Consider the following 22500-nt stretch of genomic DNA (forward strand, 5'->3'; position numbering starts at 1 on the left):
AATAGCTTATACATTACCAAGGCTGATAAATCCAATAGTTTAGTGGTTCTTGACAAAACTGACTACATATCACGCATACATACTTTACTAGAGGATGAAATAACTTACAAAAAACTCGCAAAAAATCCGTTGGACCAAGTAATAAAAAACTTTAATATCAATATCAAACAAATTCTTAAAGATAAGAAAGAACTTTTGTGTAAGTTAACTGTAAAGTGTCCCTCATTACCTTATTTATATGGCCTAGTCAAAACTCATAAGGAAAACAAACCTATGCGCCAAATTATTAGTACTGTAGGATCAATTGCTTATAAACTATCTAAATATCTTACTAAATTGTTTTCCCCGCTACTAGGAACTGCATCTAATTCACACATCCGGAATTCTCTTGATCTGTGGAAAAATTAAATAACATTGTACTAAACCCTAGCGATATTTTTGTCAGTTTTGATGTATGTTCTTTGTTTACAAAAGTCCCTATTGACTCTGTGCTAGAATATTTAAGTAATGAACTTGTACTGCATGAATTGCCTATGTCCGTTAGTCACATAATTTCCTTAATTAAGTTATGTATTTGTGATTGCAGATTTATTTTTAATGGAGAATATTACCAACAAATATTTGGTATGGCCATGGGTAACCCTTTATCACCTCCCCTTTCAAACTTATATATGGAATTTTTTGAGAGACAACACCTCCCGAATATCACACTTATCCCCTTAAAATGGTACCGATATGTCGATGATATCTTAGTAGTCTTACCTGGTGGTATCGATGTAAATGATTTACTGTCTAAATTGAATAATTTAGTGCCATCCATAAAATTCACTGTTGAAATTTAAAATAACAATGTCATCCCTTTCCTAGATGTATTAATACATAGAGAATCTTTCCAATACAAATTCAGTATTTATAGAAAACCCACAAATAATTTAACATATGTACATTTTTATTCTGGCCACCATCTTAATATTAAAATTTCAATTTTTTCTTCTATGTTCCTACGTGCTTTGCGTATCACCAGTCCACAATATCTGGACCAAGAAATAGAATACATAAAAAGATAGGAAACGATCTCTGCTACCTACCTCATTTAATTGATTTATGTTATCAAAAAGCTCACAAAAAGTTTTATAGTGTTGCTATTAATGAAAAAGAAATGCCCAAAAATGTACTTAGCTTACCTTATTTTTGTGGATTTGAAACCATAAAATCAATATTTAAATCGTTTAATGTTAATGTAGTGTTCTCTTATAACAATACCATTAAAGATATGCTAATTAAGAATAGTCCCGTAACAAATAACAACATCAGTTACAAAATTCCTTGCAAGGATTGCCCATCGTTTTACGTTGGTCAGTCAAGTAAAAATTTATGTGTACGTATTAAGCAGCATATGTATTCAGTTAGAACAGCCCAGACTTCAAATGCACTGTTTATCCATCTGAGTGAAAAATCTCATTGTATTAATTGGGGTGATACCTTGGTAATTGCTAGATCTAATGATTATGTTTCAAGAAATTTACTGGAATTGGCAATTATACAAATCACTAATAAAAACAACCTAAATCTTAGTCTGGGAATGTACCATTTGTTTATGAAGGACCTTAAAATAAATGAACAACTAATAAATTAGTCCCACATGTATATAGTTATTATTTCTTTCTCTCTCTCTCTCTCTCTCTCTCTCTGTCTGTCTCTCTCTCTCGCTCTGGTCCGATATTCTCTCTCCCTCTCTCTCTTGCTCTATATATATTTATATATTCTATATATAATATATAGTCTATATATATATAGATATATTTATATTTTCTTCGTCTTTTCATTAATAATTTTTTTGGGAAAAGGGAAAATTTGTGTAAAAATTCATGGTATTAAATTGTATATGCTCCCGTGTTTTTTTCAAAATGTACTGTTTTCTGGAAGAATCACTTGTTTACTGCGTGTATCCTTCAAGGTCTGGCTACCCTCAGGCGGCTCCTCCTTTCTGTAGAGTGAAAATCGCCCTTATAGCTAATCTTGTAGTGTCAGTTTGTATATTAAGTCTTCTTTTGACTATATTGTTCTCTGTAAAATCAGTTTGCCTCAGTAAAGGGTCCAAACAGGACCGAAAGTACTTGGCTATCTCGCTTTTTCATTTTTTCCTTCCTGGCAAAAAACCTTTATTTATATATTATATATTATATATCCAATTCGATCTGCCTCGGAATTAATATATTTCCATATATATATTAACCGAAGGGAAATTTTTTAGTTGATAATAGTTTTGTCCTCTCGTGGATTCGAACCAGCGAACACACACACACACACACACACACACACACACACACACATATATATATATATATATATATATATATATTATATATATATATATATATTATGGAATTGTGGTAACATTATCATTCTAAATAGCTTACAGAGATCAACACATGAAGATACTAACTCTAAGGAGGAAGGCATTCACATGATATATCTTTCTAGCTATATGCTTTTATAATATGTATGTATATATTAAATATACGTACATACATACATAGACGCAGGCGCACACGCACACATATATGAAAATGTATTTATTCCGAGGTAGAGCAAATAAGTATTAAAGGACATTTGTAGCTCGAATAATTTATATGAATCACGGTGATGTAATAACTCTTCATCATATGGCTACGTTCGACAAACGTTCGAATTTGTTAACATGGTAGAGGGGGTTGGATATCGATTCTCATTACGATACCCGAAGTTCAACGGTGATTTGCAAGGTCGGAGTCGGTATAAACTTATAACCTCACTTGATAACCGAGTCGATAACAAAACTGGCGTCCTGATTTCTTCTCTGTCCGTTGGGCGGTGGTTCGAACCCACGAGAGGAAGAAATTGTTATCAACTAAAAAATTTCCCCTTCGGTTTAGATATATGAAAATATATTAACTGTGAGGTAGAGCGAATTAGATATTAAAGGACATTTGTAGCTCGAATAATTCATATGAATCACGGTGATGCGATGATTATATATATATATATATATATATATATATATATATATATATATATACATATATATATATTTATATATATATATATATATATATATATATATAAATATAGATATATATTATATATATATATATATATATACCAGCAAAATTTCATTGCCACATCTTCGTTTTCAACTTTCCTTCTTAATTTTTCTCTTGTTAGTATTTACCCCAAAACATCTCCTCTTACCAACAATTTCAAAGCTTCCATTATTTTCTGCAGTTAATCTTCAGTGTCCCCACGCAGTACTGCATCATCTGTAGGTACTGTCGTTTCAGATTCCATTCATGAGTCGTATTCTTATTCCACATCTTTGCTCTTCAGTACAGTTTCTTTTCTCTGACCTTTTATATCACTCATCCACAAAACTATTTAACGCCAATAGGGGTGGAGCTGGTCTATCTCCTGTTTACATGTAAATGCATGAATAGATTCCATCTAAGAAATGTTTGCTCTTTATGATAAACATAAGCTATTCTGGATTCTTGTATGCCAAATACAGGTTTTCCTTTTACTTTTTCTTCACACTTAACCATATCAAAACAGATAGTTGGTCCACACAACCCCCTTCCTCTCTAAACTCCACTGTTCTTCATTTATTAATCTTTTTTCAATCTGTTTAATTTCATCTATCAATATCCTGCCATACACCTGTCCTAGTATACTAAGCAAAGTGATATCACCATAATTCTTACAGACTCCTCTGTCCAATATAATGTGTTTTTATTTGCTGTTTAACGCATTCCAAACGTCGACGATTCTATATATGACTCTTTTGGAAAGGATTAGTATGTTAACTCTGAGGATGTAAAAGCCTCATTCGTTATTTGTGGCGTCTGTTATGCAAAACATGGTGAGTGGCTAAATTCAAATTCTACAGATCATCATGGCCACCCGGTCTGCTCTTGAGTTCTGTGTATCCTTTGCTATTGCCAAGTCCAAGGTCTGTGAATAAATAGGCGCTTCTGATCATTGCACCATTGAGATGGGCAAATCGGTCAATCAGTATATTTCTAGTGCCACCTTTGGAAAGATGGTCTGACTGAAATCTAGAGTCAACTGGGATCACATTATTGAAGCTTGTCAGATACTTGATATTTCAAATGCCATATTAGATCATGACCCCAAGAAGAAGTTAAATGAAATACTGATGGCTATTTTAATTAGATATGTCCGTTGAAAGGTCATCAAATTTTAGGACAAATGACCAGACATGGTTTGATAATACATGCAGACAAGCGTACCATGAGAAACAGACCATTTAATGAATGGAGACGAAATTGTTCAAATGAAAATGACACCAATTTGTCGAGTCTAGCCGTGCTGTGAATAGAACTTATCATTCAGCTGAGAAAAATTATAATAATTCCTTGAAGAGCAAACTTGAAGGAATTACTGAGCCTCATCTGTGGTGGACCAAATAGGCATCATCTATCTTAGGATTAGACTCGTACTCTATTCCACAACTACTAACAGATGATATAGATTGTTTACTGGCCCTAGGGAAAAGACTGAACTGCTTCATCGAGCTTTAGAAGATAAGCAAAAAGCTTAGGATGTTCCTCCCCCTGATACCTGTCATCCTGAACCTCTTCTTACAAAATTTGCTTTTTGCTTGGGTTACCAAATTCTGGACAACCTTCATAACTGGAGTAGAGAAGATCCCGATGGCTTCTTTCTTTTGTTTTTTAAAATAGTTTCTGTTGTGTTTCTTCCAAGATTTGTATACTCTATAGATTTTTGTCGACGTAGTATCTATGTGGATGAGCGTAACCTTGGTAATACAGTGCATGTTTCAAAGAATGGCTTATCTGCAGACTCCAGTTACTACAGGCCAATTTCTAGTATCCCTCTGCTGTCCAACGTTGAAGAAAAAAATATTTTAAGCAGCTACATAAGTATGTTGAATCTAAAAGATTATTATCTGAAAGTCAATATGTATATAAAAAGCAGCTAGGTACCTGCGATGCTCTTTTAGACTTGACAAGTCATTTGCAAAAGAACCTTGATAAGTGTTTTGATTGCAGAGTAATTCAAATAGATTTTAGTGCTGCTTTCGATCTAGTAAATCAGAAGGCGCTTATAAACTTCGAAATCTCGGAATGGGTGGGTATGTTATAGGATTACTTTTTTTTAAAGATTTCCTTATAGGTAGCCAGCAACTAGTTGGTTGTTGATGGGATCTTTAGTGAACCTAGAGCTACAGTGTCTGGAGTTCCACATGGTAGGTTCTTGGTCCACTGTTATTTTCGGTTTATATAAGTAATATGGTTGTTGGCCCGGAAAACAAGATTGTTCAGTATGCCAATGACGCAACACTTGTGAGCGTAGTTAAGTCTCCACTTATGAAATGAAGCTGCCCTCAGCTTCAACCAAGACAAAACAAGACATGGACCGTACCAGTAAATGATGGTGTAGGCAGTGGGGTATGAGGCTTAAGTACAATAAAACAAAAGGACTGAATACGTCTGAAGTTTTAACTAGTCTAGGCATAACTTTTGACTCACATCTTACTTTTGAAAAACGTCTAATGAAAATTTTAGTTAATGCCGCACAAAAGTTAGGAATTGTTCGTATGGCTTCATATATTTATAGCAGTGATAAAATCATTGCAACCTAGTTTAAGTCACTTTTGCACTTCCTTTCTTCGAATACTGTTCTCCGGTGTGGATCCATCTATCTATATTACGTAGAGGGGTTTGTGGTGGTAGGTTTCTGTTTCCTAATATAACCAGTTATGACTTAGACCATCGAAGGATGGTGCCTTGTTTGTTACTTTTTCATAAGTTGTATTTTAATATAGATATTTCACATTTACAATTGATCCCTGATCCCTTTTCTTGCAGAGACCAATCAGATTCGCTGAACAGCAGCACCAATATAAAGTAAATGTGCCTCGCTGTCGAACCTCTCAGTTCCCGAGGTCCTTTATTCCTCACACTGTTCACTGTTAGAATCTCCATGAGGATGTCGTACAATTGGAACTTCAAAATGTAAAGCGAAAATGCAATTCATTACTTCCAAAATACTATTATCCTAGCATTTTAAGACACTCTTATCTATTTGTTAATTTACTAACTTATATTTTCTTTTCAAGAAACCAGCTATCTTCTTTTTGTATTTCCCTTTATCTTTTCTTACTTCCTCATGAGTACCACATTCTTTGGAAGCTTGAATTTTTAAGTCATCATTATTATTATTATTATCTTGTGAAAATAATAATAATAATGATGATAAGAATAATCAACGACTAGAGGATACAAACACAGCCCCCCACCAACAGCTAAGCTGCAGAAGAAAGTCTAGTTGCAAAAAAAGACCAACTTAAGCATGACATGGATTGACTACAAGAAAACCTTCGACATGATACTACACACATGGCTAATAGAATGTCTGAAAATATATGGGGGCAGAGGTAAACGCCACCAGCTTCCTAAAAATTACAATGTGCAACTGGAATACAATAACTACAAACTCTGGAATTAGACTACCAGAGGTTAACATCAGGAGAGAGATCTTTCAAGGCCACTCACGTAGAAGATGGATGCTGGGTACAAACTCAAAAAAGACGGCAACAGAATTAACCATATGATGTTCATGGACGACATCCATCTGTATGGCAAGAGCATCAAGGAAATAGATATCCTAATCCAGATTGTAAGGATTATGCCTTGGGGAACATACAAAGAGGCAAAGTGACAAGGACTGAAGGGATAAAACTACCACAAGGAAATAGCATCAAACACATAGACGAGACAGGATACAAATGCTTAAGAATAATAGAAGGAGAGGATATAAAACACCAAGAGATGAAGGAGACGATCAGGAAAGAATATATAAAGAGACTTAAGGTGATACTCATGTCAAAACTCAATGAGGGAAATATGATGAAAGCCATAAACACATGGGGAGTACCAGTAATCAGATACACCACAAAGCATTGGAGTGGATGATGGCTGAACTTCGCAGCATAGACCAGGAAACTAGGAAACACATGAAAATACACAAAGAGCAAATACGAACAGAGAGCAGAGCACTGGGACAATATCTGAAAACCAGTGAAGACGAGCTGCTCGGGAGTGCATGTGAAGAAGATTGATAAAAGTAGACAAAGAACCAGAAATATACAGAGACAGGAGAATCACAAACAGAACGTAGGAATGGCACAGCAAACCAATGAATGAACAGCACATGAGACAGACTAAAGAGCTGGCCAGTGATGAAACACGGCAATGGTTACAGAGGGGAGAACTCATAAAGGAAACAGAAGGAATGCCAATAGCTGCACAAGATCAGGCCCTGAGAACCAGATATGTACAAAATACGATAGATGGAAATAACATCCCACTCTTACACAGGTGCAGTATAAAAAACGAGACCGTAAACACTTGGCAAGTGAATGTCCGGCACTTGCACAGAACCAGTACAAATAAAGGCATGATTCCGTAGCAAAAGTCCTCCACTGGAGCCTGTGCAAGAAACACCAGCTATCTTGCTGTAATAAGTTATACAAACACCAACCTGAAGGCGTGATAGAGAACGATCAGGAAAACATCCTCTAGGTCTATGGTATCAGAACAGATAGGGTAATATGTACCAATGCCCCAGACGTGACGTTGACTGATTTAGCAATACTATAGGACACCACAGTAGATAAGAAGGAAAGAGAAAAAAATTATAAATATCAAGGCCTGAAAAAAGAAATAAAGATATAGGATATGCTAATGGAAATTATACCCATAATTTATAGGGACAACAGGCGTGATCCCAAGATCCCTGAAAAGGAACTGGTAAAACTAGAGGCTGAAGTACCTCCAGGACTCATGCGAAAGACTGTGTTCCTAGAAACTGAGCACATAGTAGGAAAAGTGATGGACTCCCAAGGAGTCAGGATGCAACCCACAACCCCAAAACTATAAAACCAACCAGTCGAATAGGATGACTGTGATAGACCTCCCCCTCCCCGACAAAATAATAATAATTTATTGGAAGAATTTTTCCTGTACTAAGTCCTTTGGAACCTCTCCTTCATCAAACACAGTATAAACCCTGGTTATCCACCCAGTCCCACCATTACCATCACAGTGCAATAGTTCACTTGCAATTTCATCAAATCCTGGTGCCTTTCTTCTCTTTAACCTGTCCATAGCCCTCCTTGTATCCTCAGCAGTCACAGCTAAAAGCATTCTTTAACTTCCTATTGACATTTTCACCTTTGAGTCACTAAACTTTGCCTCTTCTTTTCTTCCACATTCAAGAAAACCTGAAAATACTCATAATCCTGACTCATGTTTATATTACCAATTTAGACAGCAAGTCTCCTTATCTATTGTTTATTATCAGATTTATTTGTCTAATTAACCTTTCTCTCTCCATTTACTTTTCTATAGAACAACTTATCGGCCATGAAATTGCCGTTCACTTTCTCTCTACTTTTATTATCTTACTTTTTATTCACTGGTTTCTTAATTACCCTATATATTCCTGAATATGCATATCTGATCTTCACCTTTTTTATGAAATTGTGTTTCATATATTCTCTTTTATTCCATTCCCTAACTTTCTTATTTCTTTATCCTACAACTTGCTGATATTCCCCATTCCCAGCTTTCACTATCCATAAACTATTCACACTGATCATATGACCCCAGCAAGGACGTTTATATACTTCTCATCTCATCGATTCACCTCTGTCTTCAATCCCATATATCCTACATTTCATCTGCATGTGCATTTTGCTTCAGTTTCATCAGACCTACTTACCTTAGTTACATCTCCATTGAAGCCTCCAAGTACATTGAAGCCTCCAAGTACACTTAGAATTACGTCTGTCTCAAATTTTTCTTAAGATAATTATCACATCTGAGGCAGCTTGCCCAGGTCTTTCAACTTACCACCAGTACTGAAGAGTGTTGATTTTTCCTGTGTTAGAGTTCAAAATCCTCAGGTCAGTAATCCTTAGAGATCAGTGTCAAAACACCAATTAATACCGCTATGTATATGAATATATATATATATATATATATATATATATATATATATATATATATATATAATATATATATATATATATGTGTGTGTATGTATGCCTGGTAAAAATGTTCTGTTACAACAGAATTCCATCTAATAAAAGGAGCCCATAAAAACGCCAAAATATAGAGAGAAAAAACTATATTTCAGAGACTACTGTCTTCCTGTTCATGTAGATGAATGAGAAAAGTTACAGAAAAGGCGGTATTTATACCAAGAGATCCATCCACAGGTAAGCCAATTTAGGTCACTCCCACTGATAATCTTCCTTTAATCATCTTAAGCGTTGGTTGAATGAAAACTTTATCAATAACATCTGTATCCCATGCACCCGTTGAGATGTTCATTACCTGTCTCTGTTTAATCAAGGCTGATTCCATCATCTGACTTTTGTACCTGCAGTTGCTACTATACATTGTATGTGACAAATTCCAGTTTATTCTGTGGTTATGTTCATTTATATGGTTGAAAATAGCTGAGTTCTGTTGTCCATACCTAACTGACCGTTTATGTTGTAATAATCTCTGGGAAAGTGATTTTCCTGTAAATCCAATGTAAGATTGGTCACAGTCCAGGCATGGGATTTCGTAAACGCCTGTGTCCTTGGGGGATTTCTTTTGTTGGACGTTAATCAGAGATTTTGCTGAGGTGTTTGGGTAAGTAAATGCAAAAGGGTTAGATTTTCCGAGAGTCTGGGTCACCATCTTAATCCTGTCAAGGTGTGGAATTTTTATTTTATTGTTGGGTGTGTCTCTGGTCTTGTCTTGAGGAGGTCGGTAGAAAATTGCGTTTGCTTTGTGAATTGCTTTCTCAACTATATGGTCAGGATACCTTAAAGACGAAAGCTGCTTACGAATTAGTTCAAATTCTTTTTCCAGGAAATCTGGAGAACAATCTTACATCAGATTTACAAGATCTCTTCCCCAGAGATTAATACAACATAAACGGTCAGTTAGGTATGGAAAACAGAACTCAGCTATTTTCAACCATATAAATGAACATAAAACACACACACACACACACACACACACATATATATATATATATATATATATATATATATATATATATATATAGATAGATAGATACATAGATAGATAGATAGATAGATAATCAACACGCTTCTGAGCATTGGTTAGTTTATTTACTTAGGACTACAACAGTACTGGTGGTAAGTTGAAAGAGCTGGGCAAGCTGCCTTAGATGTGATAATTATTTAGCTTAAGATGGACGAATTGTTGAAAAGTTTTATTCTTGATGATTTAAAAGTTAAGCGAACTGTTAGATACTTTACAAACAGATAGTTTTATACTGTGATTTGTAGTAACTGCATATTTCCGCTAAGTACGTTTTTTTGTTTTGAACAATGTTTATTTGCATACTTAAGTAGGTTGTTGACTTGTTTCATTGTTATTTGAGGCCTCATGTTGTTTTCTTGTGCAAGTTGTTCTCTTAAAATTGTTAAGTACCCGGAAGATGACTTTGGAATAAAAGTTGAAAGTCTTGGTACCTCCTTTCATTTTCAAGTGAGGATCTCTTTTATACACACACACACACACACACACACACACACACACACACACACACACACACACACACACATATATATATATATATATTATATATATATATATATATATATACATACATATTATGACGAAATGCCAAGTATCTGGTTACTACACTTACCAATCAGGAAATAGTTACCTCACAACAGCCAGACACCTGAACTTTCATCACAGATAAAATACGACTGAATACTCTAAAGGCAACAGTGATCCTTTAAAAGCTTATAAGTCAGACTAAGAAGTCTAAGTATTTCCCTGGTTCTAACTTACTTCAATTAAAGCTGAAGGAAAAGAGCTCAATTACCGCTCTATATTTCTACCTAAAGAAAATTGAATATACTGGTGAAAAAAAGAAAAAACTCATAGAAAATTTTAAATACAAAAATTTATTGTTAAACTCAAAATTTATAACTGCAATTCACAATCTCAGGGATATTTGTTGTTACTTGAAAACAACACAAAGTCTAATTAATTCTTGAATTAATTATTAAGTAAATAACATCAAAATTAATTTATCACAAAATCAAGAAACTAAATTATTCAATTAAAATTCATGGTGTTAGGTAACAATTAAAATTTCAAAATTAATTCACAAGTGTTAAACAATGATAAATTTTAAAAAGAATTCTAAGTAAATGCAAAGTAATTCACAGTTGCTAAACTTAACTAAAATTGTAATGATTAATTAATGAAAACACTCAAGTTAATCAAAATGTAAATGTAAATGCAAACACAGAAAAATGTGGAACATACCAAAATTGCAAAAATAAAAAAAAAAGGATTAATCACACAGAAAATATATATAAACACTTTAATAAGAAAAACTGATAATTGCACAATAAAATCACTTTAATAAGAAAAATGGATAAATGCAGAAAAAAAATTTACCAATACGAAATATGAAAAAATGGTAAAAATGTTCCCCTGGAATAACCTAAGTATTTTCAGTGTTTCAAGTACTTTTTAAGTTTAATGCACTGAACATATTAAAAAACTCTTACCTTGGTATACCAATTTTAGAAGGCCTTTTTTCGAAATGACCAATAAACACTTACACACGAAGTGCCTTGTTACACACTTTTACAACGTCTGTTCAGATTCCACAAATAAGCACTAACAATATTAAATAAATTTGAAAAATACCAAATCTAAAATTTAGGAGTGACCGACCACTAAGTATAAAATCTTTACGTTGATGTGAAACCAAAATTCTCTCATACGAAAGAGAGAGAGAGAGAGAGAGAGAGAGAGAGAGAGAGAGAGAGAGAGAGAGAGAGATATGTTATCTCCTTACAACACGATTTCAAATCTGAGAATGACAAAATCTCTCTTGTATGGTAGTTAATTGGGCGAGACATTAGTGCTTGACTGGCTCAAAACGTTTTGGACCCGAAGTTCCTTTGCTAAATCTTTATTATTCTTTTAAAACGATAAACAGAGAGAAAGTGGGATTCCACATAAATAATATTTATTATTACGTGATTTAAGACAATAAAAGCCTCTTAAAAATAAAAGGAATGATAATTTAAACACAAAGCAAAGACTAAGTGACATCACTTCCCATAGATGACGTATTCTTATATAGAATGTTCTGGAATAATCTTACGAAATAGGTTGCAATCTTCATGTGGTTTTACAAGTAAGACGAACGAACAATACTGGTTTGCTGCCAATCGCGCACACATGATTGACATGTTTCCAAAACAAAACGGAGAATTCGAGCCTCTCTTATCTCGAGTGATGACAGCAAATTCTTGTTTCGAACAGACAATGCTAATTTCTCTCTCTTTTCACATTCTGCGTTATTCTTAACTTCAAATCATATTTTTTGTGAATTCTGAACACACATGATTAGAACACATCAACTCTGAGCAAAAATAATACTGAATCTGAAAACGTTGCAAACACTTTTACAACATTTCATACAGTCACTGAGGGGATGATATGCATTGTGGAAGCAACAGCATAAGAATATATGAATATATATATATATATATCTATATATATATATATATATATATATATATATATATATATATATATATATTCTTATGCTGTTGCTTCCACAATGCATAACATCCCTTCAGTGACTGTATGAAATGTTGTAAAAGTGTTTGCAATGTTTTCAGATTCAGTATTATTTTTGCTCAGAGTTGATGTGTTCTAATCATGTGTGTTCAGAATTCACAAATAATATGATTTGAAGTTAAGAATAACGTAGATTGTGAAAAGAGAGAGAAATTAGCATTGTCTGTTCGAAGCAGGAAATTGCTGTCATCACTTGAGATAAGAGACATCTTATCTGTAAAGACATCACAAAACGAAACATTGTTGAGTCATGTATAATAAAGAAAAATCATGTAGATTTGATCAACAGCATCCCCGGGATGTGCAAACTGGATGAATTACTTGTAAACAACATTTTTAGAGAATTAGTTTTGAAATAGTAGTATGACCGCTTTTACGGTTATGTACTGCTGCCACAGAGGTGTCTTTGTAGAAAATAATGATATTTCTTATCACTTGACCTTGAGGAGGTTTGAAAAATACACGAAAGCACTTGGTTGAATTCTTTCATTCCATCCTCCAGCACTACGATCAATTCTACATGACTCAACAATGTTTCGTTTTGTGATGTCTTTACAGAACATGATGTCTTTCCCTTCTTCCTAGTTCATATGTTGAATTAGACCGCTTCCATATGAATGAGTGCCACCACCATGAATTGGAAAGAAGCGAAAGAAATCAGGCTTTGTAAAGACATCACAAACCTAAACATTGTTGAATTATGTATAATAAAGATAAATCGCATAGATTTGATCAACAACATCCTCAGGATGTACAAACTGGATTAATTACATGTAAATAACATTTTAAGAGTTAGTTTTTAAATAGTAGTATGACAGTTTTCATGTTTATGTACAGCTTCCACAGAGGAGTCTTTGTAACAAATAATGAATTTGAGGAGGTGTGAAAAATATACGAAAGCACTTGGTCGACTCCTTTCATTCCTTCCTCCAACTCCACGGCAATATATATATATATATATATGATATATATATATATATATATATATATATATATATATATATATATATATATATACAACTTACATACACACACAACAACACACACACACACACACATATATATATATATATAATATATATATATATATTATATATATATATATATATATATATATATATATATGTATACATATATATACAGGTTCTACTATGTTGAAGTGATTGTCTTTCAGACAGCGGACTCAAAACACTTACCTTCCCATCTAATTTGAGGGTGAAATACTAATTCAACGCATGCATTACATCTTGAATTTGCCGTTCATTTTCGTCTGCATATGCGTTTTGGGGATTCACAGCATAGTGTACAAACATTACTGTCACTAATGCAATGGTAACAGAGTCGGATGTTTGCAGGTCTTGAGTGTTCTCGTTTAGTATTGTTATCTTTCTTACGTCTTTTATCAGCAATATCTTAGCATAGATCTACCTACATCAACTGGTCTACTGTACAAATTCATTTGCATGCTGAGGTATATATTAATGTCAAATAAAGCCATTAATCTCACAAAGTTTAATGTTTTTGAACGATGTATTACCACAGGTTTCTCAAAATTTTCTATAATCCCTTTTTTATCATTTTGTGTAAATAAGTCACACTGTGCGTCACCGCCTTTTGATTCTTCTGAATCATTCCTACAATAGCCTGAGTATTTGTATTCAGTCCCTTAGCCAAGGTAAGCTACAGATCAAGGATTGTGCGTTATCTTTCTTACTTTTAAGCTTTCTAATTACTAGTTGTAGTACTACCAGTTTGCCTTGCTCTCGTTCTACTGTTTTTCCATTTTTTTTAACAAGGGTACACTCCCACAGTCCATAGGTAAGTTATTTCAGCGTCACATGCTGTTCATACAGTTATTCTGTACCTGCCTGGTTTAAATAGTATAAACTGTGGAATAAGCTTTTTTCTTCAGTGGAGCAAGCATTTCTTTACTAGTAAAATGGAGGAGTTATGGGAGTTCCATTTGAATAACGTCCTTGAGAGAGAGAGAGAGAGAGAGAGAGAGAGAGAGAGAGAGAGAGGTAATTAGTGGTTGGATGGTTAACTATTGAATTGTCTGATGGTGAGTTCTGGGTTGTCTGCTGGTGCAGCTTGAGTCAGTCTTTAGTCAGAATCATAGATGATTGGTAGTGTCAGCAGAGGACTGTGAAGTGTTGAAGGCATTGAAAGTCAGTTGAGTTTTGTGTTTTGTTGATTTGTCATTTAGTTGTTGTTAAGTTAATGTTGTTTGCTTAGAGTTTTTGTGACTGAGCTGTTGGGTTTGTTGTGCTTGTGAGTTCCTGTTGGGTTATATGTGAGTTGTTGTGATTGAGGGTTGTTGTTGTTGTTAGAGGCTGTTGTGGTTTCTTGGTGTGGTTGTGAGTTGTTGAGGGTTGTTGTTGGTGAGCTGTTGTGATTCCTTGGTGTTATTAGTGGGTGTGTGTTGCCTTTTTGTGTTGTTTTTTGTTTTCGCAATTGTTTGTGCAGTGGTCTTTTGTTGTGGTTGTAATCCTTGTTTGTTGTTGTGTTGTTGAGTTGTGGTTGAGTTCCTTGGTTGTTGGGTTGTGGTCCTTGGTTGTTGTGTTGTTGTTGAGTTGTAGGGTTGTGGCTCTTGGTTGTTGTCTTTGTTGTTGGTGGCGTTTCAGCCACCTTGACCAGCGGACAGCACAGCATAGCCCTGAGTATCTGGAGTTGGGTGAGTACATGTGGTTGTGTTATTTTGTTCTGTGTGTAGGTATCGGTCAATTGTCCTACGTATTTTCTGTAGTTTAAAGAGGAAAGTGTGGCTGAGGGTGAGTTTGGCAGCTGGATTGATTAAGTTTATGTGGCGGGGATTTGCCCGCTTGTTTTTAAGCTTGGGATCCCGCCATATTATTTTTTGGCGCCCAACGTGGGGTGGTTGGTACGGCAGCTGCATCGTTTGGGGTAGTGAGTTGTGTGATTGGTGGAGAAAGTGAGGATGGAAGGGTTGAAGGAAACAGAGAGGCTCAAGGAGGAGCTGAGGTTGGCGAGGGGAGCTAAGGAAAGGCTGGAAGTGGAGAATGAGAGGTTGAGGGTAGAGTGTGAGGAGCTGAAAAGCGAGTTAGAGGAAATGAGAGGAATGCTAAGGAGTGCGAAAGTGGAAATGAAAGAAGAGGTGAAAGGCGCGGAAGAGAGAATGGTTGAGAAAATGGACGAAAAATTCGGGGTAAAGATGAATGCAGTGCAAGAGATGATGCAGGAAATGATGAAGGGATTCATGGGAGAGGGAACAATAGGAGGCAGACCTATTGGGTGTTGTGATGGGCCAGGAGTGATTAAGAAAGCGAAAGAACAGGTGGATGAGAATACGAATGATGAAGGTGATTTGGTTGTGATTGGTAAGGGAAAGAAGGGGAAGACACAAGATAAGGATAAACCTGAGGACAAGAATAAGAAGGGGGCTGAAAAGAAGAAGAATAAGGGAAAGAAGGTTAGTAAGGGAGTTTGGAAGGAAGTTTGTTAGGGATTGTTCGGGTATAGGGAAGCTGTTAACTGTATGGACAGGGAAGAAAACTTGTACTAAGCTAAGGTGGGATGAGCGAATGGTGGGAACATTTGAGAGGAAGCTGCAAGAGATGTCACCTTGGCTTTTCCAGACTATAGTGAGGATGCGAGTGAGCTTGAGCTGTATACTGATGCGAGTGAGGTTAGTATGGGAGGGTGTTTAGTGCAGATGCAAGACGTGAATGGGGAGAAACAGTTGGGAGTAATTGCATATGTAAGTAAAGCTTTTAATAAAGAAGAGCGGAAGTATTCGGTGGTTCAGAAGGAGCTTGCAGTAATAAGGTTTTGTGTGAAAGCATTGAAAGTGTTTTTGTATGGGGTAAAATTTGTTATCCAGACGGACCATCTGCCATTAGTGTATGTGATCAAGAAGGAGAGTGTGAGTGCTAGGATCACGAGGACGATTGAAGATTTGAGTGAGTTTGATTTTAGGTTAGAATATGTGCCAAGGAGTAAAAATGTGATTGCTGATGCAATGTCTAGGATGCATGGTAGGGTCAATGGTATCATGAAGAGTGACTGGTGTCCGAATGTGGTGACTGAGGGATTGGTTGTAAAAGAAAGGTTTGAAGGGAGTGACAGAGGGTGTGAATGTTTGTTTTCGGCATTGGAAGACTTGGAAGGGAGTGGTCTGGTTGAAGAGGTACCCGGTAGTGCTAATGAGTTGCGAGTGTGGTTGATGAGTGAAGTGCAGAAGGGAGTGGCATATATGGAGGAACAAGGCGGGGAAGAGGAAATGATGTATAAATTGCTGTAAGCAGTAGCTGAGTTGTTTGGAATAAAGGTGTTTTTGTATTTTGGATGGGACAGACCGGTCGAGTATCAAGGGAGGATAAGTACAGGTAGTGAGCATGGGGTTTTGAGGATTCAGTGCAGGGGAAACAGCTGTAATTGGTTGGTTAGGAAAGGGGTCTACGAAGGGGTTTTGAATCAGGAGTACGGAAGTGGGGAGGTGGATGAGGATGAATGTGGTGAGGATGACTGTGATGTGGATAACCGACATGGCAGTGAATGTGTGTGTGCATGAGACTCGAGGGAAATGGTGGCGATGGTCAGAATAAATGGAAGTGAATACTGTGGCGTGGTTGATACGGGGGCACAAGCTTCCTTGGTGAGTGGGTCAGTGGTGAGTGAACTGGAGAGATGCGATTGGGAAGTGAAAAGGTGGTGTACAAGTGTGAAGATACATGGGTTGGTACAAGGAAGTGTTTTAGTGTGGGAAGAGGTACAGTTAAAGGTTAAGTTAGGAGATTTGGAAGTAGTACATGACTTTATAATCATGGGAGAAAATGATATGCCAGCTTGCTTTTTGATAGGGATGGAATTTTTGAGGATGCATTATGTAAGTGTAGATATAGGAAATGGGATTCTTAGTAAGGGGGGTAACACAATAGCTAGGATTCAGGACGGTAGTGCATTTGTAGTGAACTTTGTGGGGGTGATTGATATTGCTAGAAGTGAGAATGATTTGTTGAGTGTGGAGGAGATTAAGGAAATGCAAGATAAGTACTTGAAGATAAGTATGTTGCAGCAGTGTGTTTTGGGGGGAATGTGTGTGGAAGATTGGCCGTGTGAGTTGGATGTGTATGAGAGGGTTACTAAGCGTTTTGTGGTCTGTAAAAATATAGTCTACTTTTTGCATCAAGAAGGGGTGCATGACAGGGAAGTGTATGTGCCGGTGTTTTCTGTTGAGTCAACGGTGAGTATGTGTTTGTTGGTGCATGATCGGTTTGGGCATATGGGGAAAAATAAGTTGTGGGAGTGCATGAGAGAGAGATTGTATCTGCCTGTGTTGAATAAGATTTGTATGGATGTGGCTGTTACATGTGAAGACTGTCAGAGGGGAAAGTATCAGAGTGTGCATGAGAGTCCACCTGTGTTGCGATTGCAGATTAAAGAGCCGTTTGAAATGCTTTTGATTGATTGCGTTTCGTTGCCAAAGACTGTAAGGGGGCATGTGGGAATGATTGTGATGGTGGATCACGTGAGTACATTTGCCTATGCGGTTCCCATCAAAGATAAGAGGAGTGAAGCCATTGCATAAATGGTGGGGCAAGTGATGTTGCCTGTGTGTGTGTGTGTAAGCTGGCGAAAATGTTGAGTGATAATGGGTCTGAGTTTGTGGGGCGGGAATTTGAAGAAATATTGAAGGAATGGGATATTGTCCATATGTATTCTACTCCATATATCCAGTGCAAATGGTTTGATGGAAAGGACTGTTAGAACAATGACCGGAAATTTGCGAATGATGAGTGAAGGCGACAATGATTGGGATATGTATGTAGGACATGCAGTGAGGGTATATAACGCCACATTGCAGAAGAGTATAGGTATGTCTCCTTGTGTTGAATTTTGAAAGGATTATTAGGCCGCGGTTAGATCTGTCAGAGAGTGATCGGGACTTGTGGAAGAAAGTGAGTGAAAGGTTTGAAATTTTTAGGATTGGAGATAGGGTGTTGAAAGAGGTGGTTGAGATGGGGAGGATAAATGTGAATAAGGTAAGGGAGAAATTTGGGGGGCATTTTGAGATTTGGGAAGTGGGACTGAGTTATGAGTTGGGGAAATTATGAGTAGATGGGGGGTGTGGATGAAGTTAGGGTGTGGAGGGAAGTACTGCAGTATATTCGGGAGAATGCGATGAGTGCGTGGTTGAGGGTGAATAAATGTGAGCCGAGCATCAGGGAGCAAATGGGTCTGGGAGATCGAGAGTTAGTGTTAGTTGAGTATGGAAGAAAGCAGAAGAAGGAAAGGAAAGGGAATGGAAGGGAGAAGCGTGAGCTGCATGATAGAGGGGTTAGTGTTAGGGTAAAAATGGTGGATATGGCATGTAATATGGATGACTTTGAGGGGAGGAATGATACATATAGCGTGAGTGGGTTTGAATTGTCAAGGTTTAGTGAAGTTTCACCAGAAAGGGAATTAGGTGTTTAATATGTGGTTGGCAATATGAATGAGTTTCTTCCAGAGTTTGGCAGGAGTGTAAATGAGGTAAGTGATTTGGTGGCAGATTACGAGAGATATTGGGACAAGAGTTGGAAGGGGTAGATGAGATAGTGAGTGGGATTTGGGAGGATAGTAGTGAGGGAGATGGTAACGGGAATCTGACTGGAAGTGGTCTGGGAGAAGTGGAGGATGGTGTAACTGAGAGTGTGTATGAGGGCCCTCAAACAAGATCCAGGGAGCCTGCGTCCGAGCATCCGTGGGTGTTGTGAGTGTAAGGAGACGTTGTCAAATGTAATGGGGGAGGAAATATGGAGTAGTTATGGGAGTTCTATTTGACAACGTCCTTGGAGAGAGAGAGAGAGAGAGAGAGAGAGAGAAGAAGAAGAGAGTAATTGGTGGTTGGATGGTTAACGATTGAATTGGTTGTTGGTGAGTTCTGGGTTGTCTGCTGGTGCAGCTGGAGTTAGTTGCTGGAGTTCTGTGTTTCAGTCAGTCTTTAGTCAGAATCGGTGATGATCGGTAGTATCGGCAGCGGTCTGTGGTGTTGAAGACATTGAAAGTCAGTTGAGTTTTGTGTTTTGTTGATTTGTTATTCAGTTGTTAAGTTAATGTTGTTTGCTTAGAGTTGTTGTGCCTGTGCTGTTGGGTTTGTTGTGCTTGTGAGTTCCTGTAAGGTTATATGTGAGTTGTTGTGATTGAGGGTTGTTGTTGTTGTTAGAGGCTGTTGTGGTTTCTTGGTGTGGTTGTGAGTTGTTGAGGGTTGTTGTTGGTGAGCTGTTGTGATTCCTTGGTATTGTTAATTGGTGTGTGTGTTGCCTTTTTGTGTTGTTATTTTTTTGTGTTCGCAATTGTTTGTGCAGTGGTCTTTTGTTGTGGTTGTATTCCTTGTTTGTTGCTGTGTTGTTGAGTTGTGGTTGAGTTCCTTGGTTGTTGGGTTGTGGTCCTTGGTTGTTGTGTTGTTGCTGAGTTGTGGGGTTGTGGTTTTTGGTTTTTGTCTTTGTTGTTGTTGGTGTCTCAGCGACCTCGACCAGCGGACAGCACAGCATAGCCCTGAGTATCTGGAGTTGGGTGAGTTACATGTGTTTGTGTTATTTTGTTCTGTGTGTAGGTATAGGTCAATTGTCCTGCGTGTATTTCATAGTGTAAAGAGGAAAGTGTGACTGATGGTGAGTTTGGCAGCTGGATTGATTAAGTTTATGTGGCGGGGATTTGCCCGCTTGTTTTTAAGATTGTGATCGCGCCACAGTAACACTTGATAACGTAGATTATCAGTGGAAATCTTCCATACCAAGAATGTAAAATTTTCTGATTGCTGCCAGTTTGCCCCGGCATTGTCAGTGGCTCTTCTAACAACTAGATTTTCTCCTGTTTTGTCATTTCCTGAATTTTGTATGTAATGAGAGAGCCAAATGTTACATCATTAGAAACTTTTGTAGCTACACAGAGTGCAATACCAGGTTTGTTTACTAATAATATTCCTAGGCTAAGTCTGCCTGCTAATGCATGTAGGCCTACTTTCTTTTTTGGAAGTAAAGAGGATTGAGTCAGAATCATGAATGTGCCATTTCATCATAATACTTTTCGAATGATCAGATTTGCTACTAAACTCATTGTTTACTGTAACATATTCACTTTTACTATTTTCATTATCTGAAAAAAACCAGATTAATTGTTGATAAACGAAACCAAATACGTATGCTACAATCATCAGACTTCAAAAAAAAAATAAAGAAAACTTATTCATATATAGAAGAAGAAAAATCTCAATTAAATGAGTGTTTTGAATGGGATTTTAACGTTCAGCTATAAAATCTTTTCAACATTAAAAATTAAACTACAACAAAACACTGAAAAATAAATGTCACCGTTGTTCTTATAAACCAGCCCACTTTCCATAGCTTTAGATATAATAATTCGTCTCTTTACTAAACTCTAGCCTTTTAAACAGGCTCCCTAAAACATGTGATAGTTTTACTGTTCGTAGCATTGTCTCATAATGTTCTTTTGATGTTCGATCGAGTAGACGTTTCCCCAGCATGAGTTCATTCCAGTTCGTATGAGCAGTTCGTGAACTCGTCGCTCTTTCATTTCAGCCAATTACCAACTGTCTTCCTTCTGAAAGTCTGCTTTCAAGGCTTGTTTTATGATCTCGTTTTCTATCGTTCGATTCATATTTTAGTGAGTTTCTCTTTGTGTCTTATTCTTTCTTTGGTATATTATTCAATTTACGCATTTTAACATCTTATTTTGTTATTATTATTTTTCTCTACTTCTGAGATTTGCTCATAGCGTTCATCACTGCGCTGACGTACCAATAGCTTTGTTATATTTTTACAATAATTTGGTATAGTATATTGTACTAATTAGACATTCCTTATCATACATATGGTGCAACTGACTCCAGAAATAACGCCATTCACAGGAACAACAGTTTTCACTTGCTTAAGATTTTCTTTTTTCCTTAAGTTTTGGAAATACTATCGTATCGTTCCAAGCATTTGCATATTTATACATTCTGATTTCCAAGTTGTTAGATGACCACATCTTTTGATCTAACTCTTTCCTAAAGGAATTTCCGTAGCTGACATGAGAAAACTTTGATTTGGGTTTCATATTCAAGGGCCATGTGATTTAATTTAATACTGGCTGTTTCGCTTTTAGTTTTCTGTAAAAGAAAACTATCGAGATGTCTTTGTCTGTCCAACCTCACTTTTTCTGTCCGCCCTCAGATCTTAAAATCTACTGAGGCTAGAGGGCTGCAAATTTGAGATGATCATCCACCATCTAATCAACAAACATACCAAATTGTAGCTCTCGAGCCCAAGTAGTTTTTTTTTATTTAAGGTTAAAGTTAGCCCTGATCGTCCATCTTGCAATGCTATAATACAGGACGAGCCGTGGCAGAAAGTTTCAGGGGTCACGGCTCATACAGCATTATACCGAGACCACCGAAAGATAAATCTATCTTCAGTGGCCTTGAGGTCTTTCTTGTCACTTATTACCTTTGATTACTTTTCCTCACATAATTCTCTTATATATATAATAATATCATATTATATATATATAGATATATATATATATAGTATACCTATTTATAATATATATATATAGTATATATATCAGGCCGTTAGCGTCTTCACTAGATTTATCCTAAGTCTAGCACCGTTATCACAGTCGTCTTTCTCAGGCGCAAGATGGTCAGTTTCTTTATCTCTGATATTTTTTTTTCCAGTTTGCTTTTTTATGGTAGTGTTCATTTATAGAACATTTATTCCCTCTGGACATTTTAAATAACTAAAAGGGCTTCCATAATACTTTTCTTTTT

General features: G+C 36.4%; 1 protein-coding gene across 1 annotated transcript in view; it reads left to right on the top strand.

The window, feature by feature from the left end:
• The window catches only part of LOC135226570 (vesicular glutamate transporter 1-like), a gene marked incomplete in the record, with an annotated part of 460825 nt that overhangs the window by 306837 nt on the left and 131488 nt on the right, over positions 1-22500 (top strand).

Source organism: Macrobrachium nipponense, chromosome 14 (genome assembly GCF_015104395.2).
Source record: "Macrobrachium nipponense isolate FS-2020 chromosome 14, ASM1510439v2, whole genome shotgun sequence".
NCBI classification, from domain to species: Eukaryota; Metazoa; Arthropoda; class Malacostraca; order Decapoda; family Palaemonidae; genus Macrobrachium; species Macrobrachium nipponense.